Source organism: Rhinatrema bivittatum, chromosome 10 (assembly GCF_901001135.1).
Source record: "Rhinatrema bivittatum chromosome 10, aRhiBiv1.1, whole genome shotgun sequence".
NCBI classification, from domain to species: domain Eukaryota; kingdom Metazoa; phylum Chordata; class Amphibia; order Gymnophiona; family Rhinatrematidae; genus Rhinatrema; species Rhinatrema bivittatum.
The window spans coordinates 103831550-103850945 of NC_042624.1; the positions used below are offsets into that span (position 1 = coordinate 103831550).

Consider the following 19396-nt stretch of genomic DNA (forward strand, 5'->3'; position numbering starts at 1 on the left):
ATGGATTGAAGGTTTCCAGATCCATAACATTTCTTTCTTTTAGATTTTAGTTTATAAACAGTTCTGTGTCATCTAGGAGGCTGTTTTTTGAAGAACAGCAACTTAATTGACCCATCGCTCCCTCTCAATTGGGGCAAGCTTCAAATACAGCCAACAGTCATCAGCATATACATCTGAACCGGTCTCCTTCAGATCGAGTAAGGTCTGCTACTGGTCTAACATAAAGACTGAAGAGATAATATAGCACCCCCTGTGGTACCCATAAGGTGAAGGCAACCGCTCGGAAAAAAAGCACCTGCTTGGAGTGACCTGAACGAAAAGACTCAAACCAGCTGAGGGCAGCAACCTTGACACCGTTAGTTCATAAATGTCTTTAGCAGGGTGCTGTGGTCAATAGTGTGAAAGGCTGCACTAAGGTCCAGCAGTGTAACTACTGAATTTCTACCCTTATCTAAGGAACATAACAGATCATCAAAGGGAGATAAGTAAAGCAGTTTCTGAACTAAAATGAGGGCGAAACCCCAGATGACACTGATCAAAAAATATCATTGTCATCCAAGAACCATTTTGTTATGATTCTGCTTGTGGGAACAAGCCCACAAGCAGTCTCTCACCTTTCCTCCATTGCCGACACCGTTCTCCTCCTCTTCACGGCCAGGAGGCCGCTGCTGGTCACCGCCGCTGTCGCGGCCTGGAACCGCTGCTGCTGCGCTTTCCTTTGTGGCCAGGAGGCCGCCAATGTTCCCTCTTCATTGCAGCAGGAGCCGCCGATGTCTTTCATATATCCTGTGGCCAGGTGGCCGCAGACACCGTCCTCTTGGTGGCCTGGAGGCTGCTGCCGATCCTGCTGTTCTTCTGCGGCCTGGGCGCCGCCTCTTTCCCCTCTTCGTGGCCTGGAGGTTGCCGCCGAAGCTTCCTCTTCAGTGGCCTGGAGGCTGCCCCGAAGCTCTTCTCCACGCGGCCAGGAGGCCGCTGTCATCCCCCGTCCTCTTCCAACTCCTCTTCACATGGCCTGGAAGCCACCATCATTTTCAGTCTTCTTTCTTCGAGGCAGGAGCCGCCTTCGACGCCTCGGGCCAGCTTCAGTTCCTCTTCACAGCATGGCTGCTGTCCGAGGTCCTGCCTTCTTCCTTAGGCGTGCGGCCGTGCCTCTCCACAGGATTTAAAGGGCCAGTCCTTCTGGCTCCTCCTTGTGTTGTCATCGAGGCTTTTCCTCTTCAGCCCTACAAAAGGGCTCAGCCTTCAGTCAGTCTTCGCAAGGAGTTGGTCATGGAGTCGGACCATTCCTGGATCTTCAGTTCCAGCTCTTCATTCCAGGAGTCCTCCGTGATCCCGCTTCACTTCTTCAAGGCACTTTGTTCCTCGTTGGTCCTCCTTGTCTTTGTTCATGGTTCTTGCACCTTCGTCGTCGTCTTCATTCCATGTTCTGGTCTCTCGTTGGATCCCGTCCTCTTGTCTTCAGATGTCCCGATGTCTCTATGTCTTCAGATGTCCTGATGTCTTCGTGTCTCCAGATGTCCAGATGTCTTCTCGTCTTCAGATGACCTGATGACCCCTTGTCTTCGGATATCCTGACGTCCCCTTGTGTTCGGCTGTCCTGATGTCCCCTTGTCTTCTGATGTCTTTGTCTGTCATGTTCCAGATGCCCTTGAGATCCTCTTCTCTAGAGGTCCCTGATGTCCAAATGCCATAGATGTCCCGACGCCTAGATTTCCTGATGTCCTGAGGTACTGGTGTCCTTTCGTATCCGATGTCCTATGTTCCAACCCTGATGTTCCAAGTCTTGCTCCTGATGTCCTTGTCCGGTCCTGATCCTGAAGTACTGTCAGTCCTTAAGTTCCAGGTTCAGCTTGCTCGCCCTGGACCTCATCTTCAGCTGTCCTTCCTGGGAGTAAATCCATTTCTATTCAGTGTCTGAGTTTGGTGGCTGGAGCCCTCTTCCGGCAGGATCTGTCTTCGAGCACTGCCCGGATTCCTCCTAGTTCCTGAGCCTCTGTCTCCGTCTGAGTATACTGAGTCTTTATCCTTGTTTGAGTCTTCCCCAGTTCCAAATCCTCATCAGAGTATCTGGAATCCTCGCCTGACTCTCTAGAATCCACTTCTGATCTCCACCTATGTCTGAGCATCTTTCATCTGAGTTCCAAGCCACCTCACGTCCTCCTCTCGTCTGAGCTCCCAAGTACCAAGTGTCCTCGTCTCGTCTGAGTCTTCAAGTACCAAGCGTCCTCGTCTCGTCTGAGTCTTCAAGTGTCCTTGTCTCATCTGAGTCTTCAAGTGTCTTTGTCTAGTCTGAGACCCAAGCTCCACGTGTCTTCATTTCATCTGAGCCTCCAAGCTGCCTCGCCTTTTTCAAGCCGTCAGCCTAGTATAAGGCCGAGGTTTCGTCTTGTTCCAAGCTCCAGCACCATTGCCTGTCCTCAACCTCTGTCCGTCCTGCTGCATCTGCCGCTACCCAGTGGCAGGTCCGAAAGGGCTATCGAGTGGCCGGAGGGCTACCCCAGAGACCAGCATTGCGTTGTTTGGTTTCTACCAGTGCGTGCAGGTTCGGCAGAGGTTAGGGCGGTGGTCAGCCTGCTTCTCCCATGCTGGGACACGTCTTGCCTGCCGCAGCGCTTCCATTGAGCTCTTCTCTGCAGTTGCATTGTGGTCCATGGGCACACATCTCCCCAGAATCGGGAGCGCTCCCTAGCGCTCCCTCCCACAGATTCCAACACATTTGAGCCAAAAACAGCAAATTAGCTCCTGGTCGATAATTATTCAGGACTTGTTTGTCTAAGGGAGGTTTCTTCAACAAAAGGCAGAGGATCACTTTTTTTTGTTTAGTTGGAACCATTTCTCAAAAGTATTAATTACTAAATGAAGTGATTCCAGTAAACCCCATTTAGCTTCCTTAACCAAACTAGATGGTCAAGGATCTAAAAGGCATCTTTTTGATTAACTAAAAAACTATCTATATACTCAGTATTCACTTCAGAAAACGAGGACAGACATGAAGTATAAGATATTGAGGTTATGTCAAAATAACTCAGAGATACAACTCCAGGGGTGTTTTCGAATTTGTCACTTATTTTAAGAATCTTGAAGTTAAATGGTGTGCCAGGGAATTGCAGTCTACCAAGCCTGTACTATTAGGTCCCAATCCCAATTTTAACTGGTAGGTCACTTTCTTTACCAAACAAAAATTATCTCAGGGATGATTTAAAGTTTTAATTAATTTCTCATAGTAATAAATGCTCTTTGCTAGATTAATCATGTTATTATATTCATCGAGGTGCTGTCAGTAGAACCCTTATTTGTTGCTAATCCTGAACGTTTCCACTTTTGCTCTACTCTATTAGCTGCCCTTTAAAGAAAATAAGACTCCCCTACCTCATCATCTCATGTGTTCCTTGTCTATCAAACGAGAGTTCTGAACTGTTAAATAAGTTATCCTGTTACTTTGTTTACCAAACAAGTTTTCCAAATTGTTAACTAAGTTACTCTGTTACTATGTAAAGAATAACAAGACACTGTTGTCAAATTATTCCTTGTGTTACTATGCAAGCCGATGTGATATGTCATATCGAATGTCGGTATATAAAATCAAATATATAAATAAATAAAATAATCTGTGTGCAGGTCCTTTTAAAATTCTTAGATCCTCAGAGAACCAAACAGAGGTATGAAAGCCATGTAGAACCAGGCCCAGATTTAAGATTATGGCGCCCATAGGCAGAGGACTGAGGATGAGGGCGTTACATCTCCAGAAATGAAAGAGCAGCAGATGTCTCTTCTAATGACAGCCTTCAGAATGTGGTGCCTTAGGCACATGCCTGTGGTGCCTTAGGCACATGCCTATGGTGCCTAAGCCTAAACCCGACCTTGTGTAGAAGGCTTGATTTCAAAGGGGCAATGAAATCAGCAGGTCTTTTAAAGTTGTCATTCCTTCCATCAACCAGCTCTTCCAAGGAAGATCCCTCTAATTTATATGAAAGGTCCTTTAATTGAGAGAAGAACTGACTAGGATCTAAATCCTTTTTTGACCTCTGAAATTTTATTACTTTAATATCAGTTATTGATTGGACAGTGAACTGTAGTTGGAAGGAGATCAGGAAATGATCAAACCAACACACTAAGGGCCAGATTTTAAATCGTACGCGCGTGGAGTACATTTGTGCGTGCTACCCAGCGCGCACAAATGTACATCCGATTTTATAACATGCGCGCACTGCTGCGCGCATGTTATAAAATCTGGAGTCGGCACGCGCAAGGAGGTGCACACTTGTGCACCTTGCACGCGCCGAGCCCAAGGGGAGCCCTGATGGCTTTCCCTGTTCCCTGATTTAGGGGTAGAGTTTCAAAGGGTTATGCGCGGAGGGGTAAGTTTCTGCACGTAACCCTTTGAAAATCTACCCCTAAATCATAGAAAACTCAGAAACATGAAGGCAGAAAAAGACAATACGGCGTACCTACTAGGCTGTCTATCCATTCCAACTATTCAATTATACAAAATCCACCACTCCCTCTGAGATTCTCTGAGTTTATCCCATGCTTTTTTTTTTTAAATTCAGATACTGTCCTTTTCTCCAACACCTCCATAGGGAGGCTATTCCAGGCATCCACTGCCCTCTCTGTAAAGAACTATTTCTTTAGATTACTCCTGAGTCTACCATTTTCACCCTCATCCTATGACCCCTCGCACTAGATTCTCCTTTCCATTGAAAGAGGACCACCTCCTCTGCATGGAAACCTTGGTGTTATTTAAATGTCTCCACCATATCTCCCCTTCCTATCCTGCTTTTCCTCCAGGGTATACAAGTTTAGATCTTTTCCCCCATATGCTTTAGATTGAAGACCACTGACCATTTTAGTAGCCATCCTCTGGACCAACTCCAACCAGTTTATATCCTTTTAAAGGTGCAGTCTCCAAAACTGTGCACAGCAAAAATGTCAGGAATCGAGTGTCACCTTATATACTAATTTATTAAAGCATGAGCTTTCAAGGACAGAGTCCACTTCGTCAGGACTCTGTCCTCAAAAGCTCATGCTTTAATAAATTAATTAGTCTATAAAGTGCCAGTGGTGTACTAACGGGGGGTACAGGGGTGCGGTTCGCTCCGGGTGACAGCCGGGAGGTTGGCAGTTGCAAGCGGAGCCCATCCCGCTTGCACTAGAAGAAGAGGGAGGCCTCCAGGCCATGAGCGGTGGAAGCACTGGGCGGCCGCCTAGAGTACCAAGGGTCTGGAACCGGCAACTGCATAGCCTTTTCTTCTTCCCGCGGCCCGGAAGAGGAAATGGTGGGTCTGCATGGGCAGGAAGAAGGAAAGGTCATGCAGTCACGGCCTGAAGCAAGAGGAAGAGCAATAGCGCTGCCCCCACTCTTCCCACCACAGATGCAGGAAGTAGGGCCGCGCCAGGTCCCGTGCAGCCTCTAGAAAAATGAAGTCGCCATCTCTTGCGGGAGCTGAACAAGGAAACTGCTGCTGTACTTCTGATGGGGAAAGGGGTAGGAATTGAGAGAGAGTGTGTTTGTGTCTATGTGTGTATTAGAGTATGTCTGTGTGTGTAGGGGAGTGAGGGTAAATGTTTGTGTGTGAGAGAGGGAGCTGTGTGCAGGGATGTGTGAAAGTGTGTGCAAGAGAGAGAAAGAGCCTGTGTGAGGGAGAAGGAAACTAGAGATCACTGGGGGGGGGGGGGGGGGAGGGACAAAGAAGTGAATATGGGAGGGGTGTGTGCCAAATACTTTAGGTACGCCATTGTAAAGTGTCACTCGATTCCTGCCATTTTTGCTACACCAGATTATTAAGCAGCAATATTACCTCCATTTTTCTGCTGACCATTCCTTTCCCTATGCTCCCAATCATCTTTCTGACTATTGCCATCGCTTTATCCACCCATTTGGTGCCCTTAAGATTATCAAATATGATCACCTCTAGATCCCACTCTTCTTTCATACTTAAAAGAAATTCACCCACCTATACTTTACTGCTCCCTTGGGATTTTGCAGTCCAAAGGCATGGCTTCATTTTTTTAAAAGGCTGCTCCTGCCTGCAGCAACCGTTAGCCCTGCCCCTTCTCTGATGTCACCGGGTCCCCCTACCTGAAGGCCACAGCAATGCCGGAGGTGACATGCACCAGGGTGCACGCGCCCCAATCACGCACATGAAGGAGTGCAACTAAGGAGCATGCTCCTTTGGGTGCTCCTATGTGCGTGACTTTGAGGGAGTCTGAGTGAATTTTGCTGCTCTGTCAAGTTTCCTCGGGATTTTCTAGGCGGCGCCTCTAGTGTTATAATGGCAAGGTACAATTCTATTTTTATCTGTTTTATTTCTTTTTTTTAACTCTCCCTTTGTAACAACGGACCAGCCAAGTTGTGTGAAATTGGCTCAGTCAAAACGTTTAATGGACTGCTCCATCCCAGTTGTCACCAGGCAGGGGTGGTGTGGTCATTTATGTTCCTATAAGCCTGGTCCTTATAACTATGCCCCTAGAAATTCTTGCAACGTTACCATAGCCTTCGAACCACGATCAGTAAGACCTGGATCATGTTTAACTAATCTTTCTTTGCTTCTTTTGAATGGACAGGCAGTCTGGAAGAAAATTCCTGAATTAATAGATCTGTTAAAGGACAACTCCCCAGATGTACTATGCTTGACTGAATCCTGGTTGTTATCTTCAGATATTGTTTTATTGAATCATTTAAGCATTGCTGATTACATGGTCTTTTCCAAACCACAGAAGAATAAAAGCTAAATCTTCTTTGCAGCCATCCTTATTCCAAACAGAGGATATTGTCCCATTAGAACTGCTCTACTTGACCTCCTCCCTTAGATGGGGTTTCTGCCTAGTTTATGCTCCACCTGGCTGTTTATCCATTAGACTACCAGTATTTGTTGACTTCTTTTATCTGCTAAACCTGACACTAGGAATGAAATAATTTTCATTGACTTTAACATCCAGATTGAAGCTTCTCCCCCTTCCAATGTCTGTAAGGACTTCTTAGCTGTTATGGAGTCTTTAGGGTAGACTCAGCTGATTCACTTCCCCACTCACAAACAGGGACACACCCTGGATTTACTACTTATCTGCGATGAATGGGTCTCTGTTGATTCTTGCTGTGTATCGGGCACCAACGTTCCATGGACTGATCATTCACTGATTCATTGTATGATAAATCACTCTGCTAACTCATTTCATAGAAATACTGCCCCTATGGATTTTACATTGACCACCAATTGATGCAGATCAGTTGTGTTCTCAATGGCTTCCTTTACTCGCACATAACCCTGCACAGGATGTTAATGGTCCCTGGCAGTCCTCTCTCTCCTCTGCCTTGAATACATTAGGCCCTATGAAACCTCTGGTTATCCGACTATATAAAACAGTTCCCTGGTACACCACCTCTTTTAATGTCCTTAAAACATGAACTCCAGTCTGCTGAATGCTTTTGGCACAAAGACAAATCGGATATTAACCACATAGACTATCACACTAGGCTTGAGGCTTACAGGAATAGTATGGACCAAGCAAAACTTGGTTCGTACTCTACCAGGATTTCCAAAGCAGCTTCGGGAATTATTTATCATTGTTCATTCACTTACTGCATCTCTGGCATGTCTTTCCTTAACGGCCTCATATTCCCTGTGCAAAACATTTGCCTCATTTTTCTTCAATAAATCTGCTTAGATAGATAAGATCTGCGATGCTACCTCACCAGTGTGCGTGTTTCCCCCTCCTCTCTCAGATGTTGGTTGGCATGACTTTGCTCCTGCCCCTTGTTTTAAGATGACTGCCATATTAGGACATTTGAAGGACAATTTCTGTGTGTTCAGTTCTTGTTCCTTAACCCTGATCAACGTGTTGCACCCCAACATGAGTCCATTCATCACTGAAATTGTAAATGTTTCACTAGCTGAAGGCTGAGTGCCTTCTCTGATAAAAGTAGCTGTTGTCAACACCCTATTGAAAAAAGCCAACCTGGATTCTGCAGATCCTTCAAATTAACATCCTATTTCTTCTCTGCATTACTCTCTAAAGTTGTGGAGAAAGTAATCCATATCCAGTTGCAGGACTACCTGGAGAATAACAATCTTCTCCATAGCTCAGTTTGGCTTTCGACCATGATACAACATCAAATCCCTCCAACTTTCAAGTTTCGATAGTATCCAGTAAGGTTTTGTCTCAGGAATTAGTTACCTCCTAATTCTATTGGACATATCTTCAGCTTTTGATATTCTCAATCATAACCTTTTGCTAGGCCATTTGAAGTCACTGGGCATTTTTTTCTACTGTTTACTTCTGGTTTACCTCCTTTCTTTCTAATAGTCTCTTTGAAGTGGTCATTGGTGATACCTCTTCTAATCTGCTCTGCTTGAGCACTAGTGTTCCTCGGGGTTCCTCTCTCTCCCCTACCCTCTTTATCATTTGTCTTACTCTTCTCTGCTCAGTTCTGTCTGATTTAGTCCTTTAAACTATAAATACAGCTTTTCTTTCTCATTCTCTTGGCATTTGCTTCGGCTCTTGGAAAATTAACCAGCTGCATGACAGTAGATGCTGGCCCTTAATAGCAGGAAAACTGAAATTATGCTCCTTTCTAGAGCTTTGCCTACCGACACCCACTCAAATTTTTTATTTGAAGGTCACACCATGCCTATATAATTGAAGGCACATAACTTGGGGGTCCTCATTGACTCTTCCCTGTCTGTACACCTTCACATGGGATCATTAGTTCAATCCTCCTATTAGAAGCTCCATTTACTGCGTCCTTTGAAATCACTTCTCGGCTATGCTGATTTCCGCACCATTACTCAGTCTTTAATCTTGTCCTCTTGGGCTTGCCCAACTTTCAGCTTCATGCCCTTCAACAAATACAAAATTCAACAGCCCGGTTAATCTCTGGATCCCCTCTACGTAAGTATATTTCTCCAGTCCTAGCTGAATTTCATTGGTTGCCCATTGCATGGTGTGAACAATTTAAAATCCTCCCTTGGATCTTTAAGGCCCTTCATGAGTCAGCCCCTCCGTGCTTAATTTCCTCCATTCAGAAATATCAACTGGCCCATAGTCTCTGCTCTTCCTTTCAACACCTGCTAGAAATTCCCTTCCTCAAACAGGCACGGCTGGCCGAGTCTCATATTTTTTCCATTGCTGGCCCTGCCCTATGAAATAGCCTCCTGTTGGAAATTAGAGCAGAGAGGAATTGGCTCTACTTCAGGAAACTGCTAAAGTCTCACTTTTTCACCTTGGCCTTTCCTGACTGATCTGTTTTCTTTTTTGTGTTCCTGCTTATTTCATATTTGTAATATTTTATTTTGTACAATTTGTGGTGTCTGATATTATTGTGCTATTTGTTTATTGCTTATTTGTTTGATTTTATTGTAATCTGCTGAAATTCATGGATCAATGGAATAGACATTTGTAAAATAAATAAATAAATACATCTTAGCTGCTAGATTCTAGATCATTCCTCAAGCTTTGCTAGATCCCTCCTCATGTTTCCTGCACCTTCCTGGCTGTCTATCCTGTTGTAGATTTTGGTATCATCTACAAAAAGACAAACTTATCCCTACAATCCACACTGAACAGTCAATGATTTGCGGATTATAAGATTTTAAAATTAATAAAATTTTAAAAATCCTTCCGTAATGTCACTTACAAAAATGTTTGAAAAGAACTAGTGCAAGGATCGATCCATGCAGCACATCAATAGTAATGCCTCTTTCCTCAACTCTATTCATACTACCCTTTGTTGCCTCCCACTCAACCAATTTCTAATCCAATCACTTTAGGACCCATACCAAGGATGCTCAATTTACTTATGTTGCCTATGCAGAACTGTGTCAAAGGCCTTGCTGAAATCCAAACACATTAAATAAGTGCCCTCTCCTGATCCAGTTCTCTCATTACCCACTCCAAAACCTTGATCAGAATTGTCAGAGCCCTACCTGTGGTAAAGCCATGCTGCCTCGGATCTTGTAATCCATTGGATTCTAGAAACTGCACTATCCTCTGTTTCAGCTGTGATTTCTGCTCACCACAGAGGTCAGACTGACCGGCCTGTAGAGTCCAGTCTCCTTACCTTCACTTTTGTGAAGAGGAATCACATCCACCTGCCTCTAATCCAGGTCAGTCAATGGAGTTACCAGAACTTCTCTTAGATATATCAGGTCTGGCCCCATTGCTTTATATACTTTAGCTAGTTCCTCATGAACACACTTTTCTGAAAACTTCCAATCCTAATTGTGTTTGTTTTGTGTGGTCCTGTTCCTGTCCCTTCTATAGTGATCGCCAAACAGAAATGTTTGTTAAGCAATTCTGCTTTTTCCTCGTCAACCTCTACATATTCCTCCCCTTCACCTCTGTGTCTCACAATGAGACTTTTGCATTTCCTCCCATCACTAGCATATCCCCCCCAAAAAAAGTCTTCCCCCCCCCCCCCCCCCCCGGTTTACCATATTTGCTATTTTTCTTCCATTTGCATTCTTCACTACTTTCCAGATATTGTCACCTGGTTTCCTCTCTTTGTGATCTCCTGTAGTGAGCGCTAACCCTTTTCTTCCGGACCCTTTCAGCCACTTCTTTAGAAAACGATAGCGGCCTCTTTGTCATTTATTTCATTTATTTACTTTAGTTGTCCTTATAATATCTTCTTTCAGTTTTGCCCACTGCCCTTCCACTTTCCTTATATTTTCCTATCCAGCCAATGAGTCTTTCAGTACTGCCCCATTTTAACAAAATTAGTTTCCCTGAAGTCTAGGCCCCTTACCTTTGAATGGCCTTTCATTACATGCGTTCTAATACTGAACCACACCTTTCCGTGATCACTGGATTCCAGATGATCGTCCACTACAACATCAGAAACACTGTGCTCATTGGTAACCACCAGGTCCAGTAGCAGTCCCTCCATTACCGGTTGACATAACAATTCTCCCTGAAGAGAATCTAGGATATCTCTGCTTCTAGAAGACACAGTCCCAAGCAAACATCCGGCAGATTGAAATAGTATCTCCCTTTTCATAGTAATTTTGTGAACATCCTCCATTTCTTCTGCCTGCGATAGAGAGCTGTATATTACACCAGTATAAACAGATGATCCATTCCCTCATTCCAGATTAACCCACAGTACCTCCTCCTTACCTAGTAAGTCTTGTAGCTCTGTTACTTTAATATTATTTTGTATATATAGCACCATACTCCTTCCTTTCTTCCTGTACTGCCTGAAAAAATTATAACCCAGTATAACTATATCCTAGTCATAGTTTTCTATGTGCCATGCCTCCGAGCAGCCACTGCATCCTCTTCCATGACTGCCTCTCGATCTGGTACTTTATTTCCCATACTATGAGCCTTAGTGTGCATAGCTTTCCATATATTGTCTTTTTCTCCCTTTTCTAAACAAGAGTTTAATGTTTTACCTATCCAAGGACTTTATTCACCTATCCCAGACAATCCCAGTTTGAAGCCCTCCTCAGTAGGTTTGTTCTGGAAGATGCTGCGGCCCTTCCTCAAGTGGTGAGCCCCATCTCTTCTCGGCATCCCTTGAATCATCAATCCATGCTCCAAGATGCTAATACGCTCTTGTTGACACCATCTATGCAGCCATTTATTCATCTCTGCCTGGGCCTTTATCCTTGACTGGGTCTGAGGAGAATACTACCTGTGCACACATCTGCTTTATGTTGTCTTCTAGAGCCATGGTAATTTTTGATTCGATCTGTGTGGTATCCAGCAATATCATTCGAGCATCAGACAGTAGTCAGTAGACTTCAGGATTTTCGGAAATCTTTCCATAATGTCTTGGATTTTGGCACCTGGTAGATGTCCGGTCAGCATATGGATGTCTCTGTGTCCCTGAGAAGCGAGTCATCAAACACCACTACATTCCATTTTCTAGGTTCAGTGATTGTTGGGCCTACATCTTCGGGGTTTACAAGTTTCAAATGATAAATGATCAGTCTCAGTCCCCATATTATTTATGCACATTTTACTGTTAGATGCATTGGATAAAAAAGCAAGGTCCAACATATGGCCCTTGGCATATTATGGTAAACTGGAAGATATATGATTTTTTTTTCCAGTTTTCAAGACTGAAATATTTAAAATAAATCAACTGCAAAGAGCCCTTGACAACTTGACCATGTCCGGGTGCACATGAAATGGCTGTAGATATTCATAACACAAACTGTTACTTTGTTCTGAGTAATAATGCTTACCTTTCTCATGTTAGTATGTCTAAAGTATTTATATCTATCTACATAGCTGCAACACTGCATATATTTAAAGAAGTGCAGAATGCGCCATTCTCAGAGAACAGTTTGCTCATTCCAGGGCCCCCATGAAAAAAGTCAACCACAAGCTTAAATGGTAATCACAGACGAGAATTATTCAACTAGACAAAGAGGAGCAAATACTTGCTAGATCAGGCCAGAGCACAAAATAGGGATGCCTTTGGTAAACTTGCTTTTTTTGCAACTGGATATGAGTTTAGGCATTTGCCAGGCACACAACTCTGTGGGCATCCTGCTCACAGAAAACTGCAAATGTTTGACTACCGCTGTCCCTCTGTGCTTCAGTCATATTTTAAGTCCGGGCCTTAGTAGGGGACACGACTATTGAAATATAGTTCCAATTTTTTTTTTAGCACAGCATATGGCAGGTCAGGCATGTAAGTTCCTCTCATAAAAAAGAGGAGCTGAATGTCTGATCCTCCAGGCACCCTGCTGAACTTTTATCCTAGGGCCGGTGTCATGTTGTATCAGGCACAGTATGTCCCTCATGTCAAAAGACTGTGAAGAATTATGGGTTAAATATAGCATTTTCTGTTGGCCTAAGGTGGCCTCTCTCCTCTCTGTAGGAGCTGTGACAGTACTTGGCAAATCTGAGACTTGGGTTCTAGAGGCAGCAGTGACTTATCCTCGTAAATTGCTTTATTCTTTGGTGTTTCTCCTTAAATGTTTTCCGTTGTGCAGCAGGTGAGGTGGGGGCGAGGGGGGGGCCCAGGAATACATAGCAGATCGGCCCCCAAAGCCCTGGAACTAGTGCTGCCTCCTGCAGTTCAGCAATCTCATCTTTCCTGTCTCTGAAGTGGAAATGCAGACAGGTTTTGAAAAGGGATTACTCCAGCTTAGACTGCCAGAAATGAGAGAGGAGCTGAGGTCTAAAGAGCAATTTGAGAACGGGCTTAAGAAAATAAAAAAACGAAACAGGAAATCAAAGTGCACCATTAAACTGGAGGGGAGGAGAAGAAGACGGCTGAAGTGACCACAAACAGAAAAATAGAGGAGGGGTAGCTCTCTTACCATTTTTTAATTGAAAGGTATCAGATTGACAGCACTGAGCTCCTCTATTTGCCCACAAAAGTGGTGCAGGGGTAGTTAAATCCCCCCCCCCCACACACACACACCCCCCCTCCGCTGTAAGGACCGCCTTTAAGGATGAGACTCCAGCACAGTATTCCCATTTCTCCTAACCCTACTCCCCCACCCTTTGCCCAGTGCCAGTATCCTCTGCCCTTCTCCCTCTTCCCTCGCCCACACTGCCCAATAAAACACCCTTTCTATCTCCCCCACCTCAACATCCCTCCTTTCCTGTCCAGCAGCAATGCCTTCTCTTTCTTTACTCTCCTCCTCTTCCCACCACCACAGAGAGAAGCCTCCTTCTCCTCCTGCACAGTGTTCCCGAGGCTCCTGCCTGCAGACCTGATGTGGGAGAGAGAGAGAGGGCAGTGGTGCCCCCTTAAGCATGATGCCCCATGCAGTCACACAGATAGCACACCCCAAATGCCAGCCCCGTTTGTCGATACTTCCACCAGTTCACCCAATTCTAATCCAGTTCAGTTATACCCCCTAGCACTTAACCCTGAGTTCCTGCCCCCAGTTCATCCAGACCTCCCACCCAAAAACTGTAGACCACAGGCAAATCCTATTCTTAACAGTTCTCTTAGATGGCACAAAGAGCTTTTGAGCTGAAGGATTCAAAAATAAAGAGGAGAAAATCCTTCTCCCCACTCTTGTCTCTCGGGTAGGAAATGTGAACAAAACTTTCCTCCCAAGAAATATCACAAACACATCAAAGCATTCAAAGGGGATTGAGCCAGTATTGACTAAAAACAGAGGAACTACAACAATTCTCCCTCAAATTCAAAAAAAAAAAAAAATCTACACCGAAACTAGGGCTCACCTGCTAATATGCAGACAGGAACATAAGAACATAAGATATGCCATACTGGGTCAGACCAAGGGTCCATCAAGCCCAGTATCCTGTTTTCAACAGTGTCCAGTCCAAGTCATAAGTACCTGGCAACTACCCCAACATTACATAAACCACAAGTTACTATTGCTTATTAATTAATAGCAGTTTATGGATTTTTCCTCTAGGAACTTATCCAAACCTTTTTTAAACCCAGTTACACTAACTGCCGTAACCACATCTTCTGGCAATGAATTCCAGAGCTTAACTATGCGCTGAGTGAAAAAAGAATTTTCAGGAATCAACTGTGTTGTGTAAGATGATACATTCCTCTATCTATTATGCTAGCATGGAGTTGTACACTCAATATTGACTTATGAATTTTTTTTTTTTTTTTACCACAATACACTGTATAGTACACTACAGTGGAGGGAAAAGATGAAGGGACATGATACAAACATTTAAACACCTCAAAAATATAAAAAATGCACAAGAAGCAAACCCTTTTCAGAGGTAAGAATGCTCTAGAGCAGTGATGGCGAACGCCAGTCCTCAAGTGCCACAAACAGAACATAAGAAGAATATAAGAACATGCCATACTGGATCAGACCATCATCCATCATCATCAAGCCCAGCATCCTGTCTCCAACAGTGGCCAATCCACAAGATGGCACCAGCTGTCCATTGCTCCTACCATGTGACAGGGGCCGACCAATGGCACCGGTAGCCTCTGTGACATAGTAAGGGCAAAGGCTATCTGCGCCATTTTGAATACTGGCAGCCGACGGCCCAAGTGCAGGAGATCGCTCCGGACTCCCGCTGGACCACCAGGATCTTTTGGCAAGTCTTGGGGGGGGGTGTCAGGAGGATGGGGGGTTTTAGTTAATTAAATTTAAAGGGTTGGGATGAGAAATGGGGACAAAAAAAACATTGGTTGTAGTTAGGTTTTTTTTGGGTTTTTTTAATATTCGCTCCATAAGACACACAGACATTTTCCCCCCACTTTTGGGGGTAAAAAGTATGTCTTATAGAGCGAAAAATATGGTAAATCTTTTTTGAGATGCGGCAACCAGAATTGTACACAGTATTCAAGGTGCCTTCTCACCATGGAGCGATACAGAGGCATTTGACATTTTCCATTTTATTCACCATTCCCTTTCTAATAATTCCCAACATTCTGTTTGCTTTTTTGACTGCCGCAGCACACTGAGCCGACGATTTCAATGTGTTATTCACTATGATGCCTAGATCTCTTTCTTGGGTGGTAGCACCTAATATGGAACCTAACATTGTGTAACTACAGCAAGAGTTATTTTTCCCTATATGCATCACCTTGCACTTATCCACATTAAATTTCATCTGCCATTTGGATGCCCAATTTTCCAGCCTCACAAGGTCTTCCTGCAATTTATCACAATCCGCTTGTGATTTAACTACTCTGAATAATTCTGTATCATCTGAAAATTTGATTACCTCACTCGTCAAATTCCTTTCCAGATCATTTATAAATATATTGAAAAGTAAGGGTCCCAATACAGATCCCTGAGGCACTCCACTGCTCACTCCCTTCCACTGAGAAAATTGTCCATTTAATCCTGCTCTCTGTTTCCTGTCTTTTAGCCAGGTCTGGTTTTCAGAATATCCACAATGAATATGCATGAGATAGATGTGCATACAATGGAGGCAGTGCATGCAAATCTTTCTCATGCATATTCATTGTAGATATTCTGAAAACCAGGCCTGTTTGTGACACTCGAGGACTGGAGTTCGCCACCACTGCTCTAGAACATGGTTCCCAAACCTGTCCTGGAGGACCCCCGGCCAGTCAGTTTTTCAGGATATCCACTATGAATATGCATGAGATAAAATTTGCATGTTATGGAGAGCGCTTAATAATTTTCTTCTAATTTGTATTTCTGTAAAATCATGCACGCCCGTACACCCACATCCAACTGCATGCATACCTAGCGCACAAGTGGTTTCCTCTCAAGTACTATATTTAAGCACTGGCTCTAATGATTGCTGGTGCTTTGTAGGTTAATGCTTTATCATATGAGCATTTCGATTCATGCTTTGAATATTTCTGGTCAGACTCGCCTTGGGATATTTTTTTACCAGAATTCTCGTGCGACAGTCACTAGCTGGCAGTGGCAAACGTTGAATTTCTCTGTAGGTCATTAATGTCTCTTACAGAGCAGGTCCCTGATAAAGGGAAAGGCTTTTCCATGGTCCGCTAGGGTCTTCAACATTGACCTGCAGCGACCAATATTCAGAGAATGTTCAGGGGTGTATTTTAAAAGCCATTTATGCACATAAAACATAGGTTTTCACATGTACGTCTTGTTGTAAGATTGTCAGAGATCTGCATGCGTAAAAGTGTAAAAAACAATTTTGTGCCTACTTTTACCTGCACACAGAGGGGCAGAGAGTAGGGGTAAAGTTTAGATGTACATGCATGCTTTTGATTTTAAAATGTGCGGAAATTCACACGCGCAAGTTATACATTGCCAAGAGCAGGTGCAGCTCTGTTTTATGCGGATTAGTTTACGCATAGCCTTTCGCATAGTTTTCACAGTAAACTTATGTGCATGAGTTTGCTTTGAAGATTGCTGTAACGCATTGCATTTTGCTGCCGCATGAATTTGCCTGCGATGTTAGAAAATCACCCTCCCTGAGTTTAACTTTAGGGACCTAAATTACAGTAGGTGCCTGGTTTATGTGTCTTAATTCTGGGGTGAATATAGGCACTTAAATGAAATTTTAGGGTGCCTAAGACTGAGGGGCCTGCATTTTGGCTTGCTATTGATTCAGCTAACTTTAGGTAACTTAAATCGGCATCTAGCACTGGCCTGATTTGGCCACTCTTTTAAGGAAACCTAAATTTAGGGCTTCTGAATTTAGCTTCATTAATTATGATGCTCAGATAGGGCATAGATACAATTTATCAGATCTAGGTATCCAACTCAAAATTATGAGCTTAGGTTACCAATTTCTTTGGGAAATTGGTAACCTAATACTGCTCATTATTTCTACAGCCAGTGGTCATTTTCTTAAACAATAGGTACTAGGTTAAGGTCTCCATCTTCCGCTCTAGCTGCAGTGTGCATTAGGAAGGAAGTTCAAAAAGGTTCTGGGTTGGAGAGCTGTCTGTAGTGCTACTAAGAACATAAGACATGCCACACTGGGTCAGACCATCAAGTCCAGGATCCTGTTTCCAACAGTGGCCAATCCAGGTCACAAGTTCCTGGCAGGATCCCAAGGGGTAGAGAGATCCCAACCTGCTTATCCCAGGAAGAGGCAATGGAGATTCCTAAGTCCAGCTTAATAATGGTTTATGGGCTTTTCTTCCAGGAACTTGGCCAAAACGTTTTTGAACCCAGCTACACTAATAGCTTTCACCACATCCTCTGGACATATGCAGAGTTGTACAGATACACATAAGACAGTTCCTTTTCCATAGAGCTTATCATTTCAACAAGATTCACTAAGAGGTTGATTTTAAAAACATTGCTCACACAAAAATGCCCATATATGTGCGTATGCGGGCCATGCGCTAGCAATGTGGATTTTAAAAGCTGCGAAGTACGCACATATATTCCCATGTGCACGTAAAAAATAAGAAGGCAGAAAAGGGGCATCTTGAACCTTTCTCCTGTCTGATGACAATATCTTTAGCCCTATCCCCTGTCCAATGACAATATCTTTAGGCCTATCCCTCATCCAATGACAACATTTTAAGGCCTAACCCTCATCCAATGACAATATCTTTAAGACTATCCCTCATCCAATGACAGCATCATTAAGGCCTATCCTTCATCCAATGACAATATCTTTAGACCTATCCCCTGTCCAATGACAGCATCATTAAGGCCTATCCCTCCTCCAATGACAGCATCATTAAGGCCTATCCCTCCTCCAATGACAACATCTTTAGGCCTATCTCCTGTCCAATGACTGCATCATTAAGGCTATTCCCTTTGAGGATGATATTTAAAAGATTTGTTCAGGTAAATTCAGTAGTTACCTGGACAAATCTTTGTTATTAAAATTCTCCTCTCCCCCATGGCAAATGTACCCATATAAGGAGAGGCAGGGTTGGAGGAGTTCTGAGACGTTAGCCAGACAACGCTGATATTTAGGGCTGTCCAGCTAAAGATACCCAGTCACTTCTGATTGGGGGTGAAGAGCAGGCCTAAAGTTAACCGGATAACTTTATCTGGTTATAGTCAGCAGCATTTATACCTGAATAAGTACTGCTGAATATCAGGGTAAAGTTAACTAGATCCAGTTCTTTGCTGCTTGCTGAGGATCTACCTCTCTACAGACAGTGTTTTCATGGCCAGATAAAAATACAAATTTACCTTCAGCACGTAGCAAGTCTCCATATTAACTATAACTCAGAACGTGCTCTTTAATGTTTGCTCACCCAGCTGAAATCTCCTTCTGCCTTTCCGTCCTCAGCAAGGGACACGCATTTAACATTTATTTCAAACAAAATGCATTTTCCTTGCAGACGATTTAGCCGCCTGTGCTTTTCAAAAACTGAATTCAAAGGGAAATCTTTGCAAGTTGAGGCTAATTACCAGAGAGTTGCAAAACAGGTTTTGTGAGTTGCCGCTCCACATACTCACTATTCCTTTTAACGCTGGAAAGAACAAGGTATCTTTTGTTCCCGGAGGGGTTATTAAAGCAGTCACTTACAGCCCAAGCCAGGTAAAAGAGCATTAAAACAAAAAGCTGCTGGTTTGGTTCTCCTATTCCCCCTCCCCAGTGATTCTCCGCTTCTGTAGAGATCTTCTGAAGAACACTATAACTTTCTTTAAGAACCAGCTCTGCAGTGATATGATTGTTTTAAAGAGAAGAGCAATGGGGAGAGGGGAGGTAGAGAGTTTGAACTGTTTGAGTTTCTTTTTCTTCTTTAAACATTGCCTTCTTGTAGTTTATTTCTGGAACTCAGGACAGGGATCAAGTAGAGGATCCAGCTTTGCATGCTCTCTTATAACTTGCCTGGAGAACTCTGGAAGTTCCTCCATTGGGCTCTTCAGTGGGGGGGGGGGGGGGAGCTTACCCATCCTCCCATTTAAAACAGCCATCACTAGCCGTAATGAAGCTTCGTGAATATGTACTCTGAGGCCGCCTGTACTGATAAACTTATCACGCTGAAGACATCTAGAAATAGCCTTCAACAAAAAAACAATCCCTAAATTAAAATATTCTTCTAAACACATAA

The 19396-nt window shown here is 43.7% G+C and overlaps 1 protein-coding gene across 3 annotated transcripts in view; it reads right to left on the bottom strand.

Moving 5' to 3' along the window:
- NFIA (nuclear factor I A) overlaps nucleotides 1-19396 on the bottom strand; it is a 512744-nt gene that overhangs the window by 244640 nt on the left and 248708 nt on the right. The window lies entirely within an intron of this gene.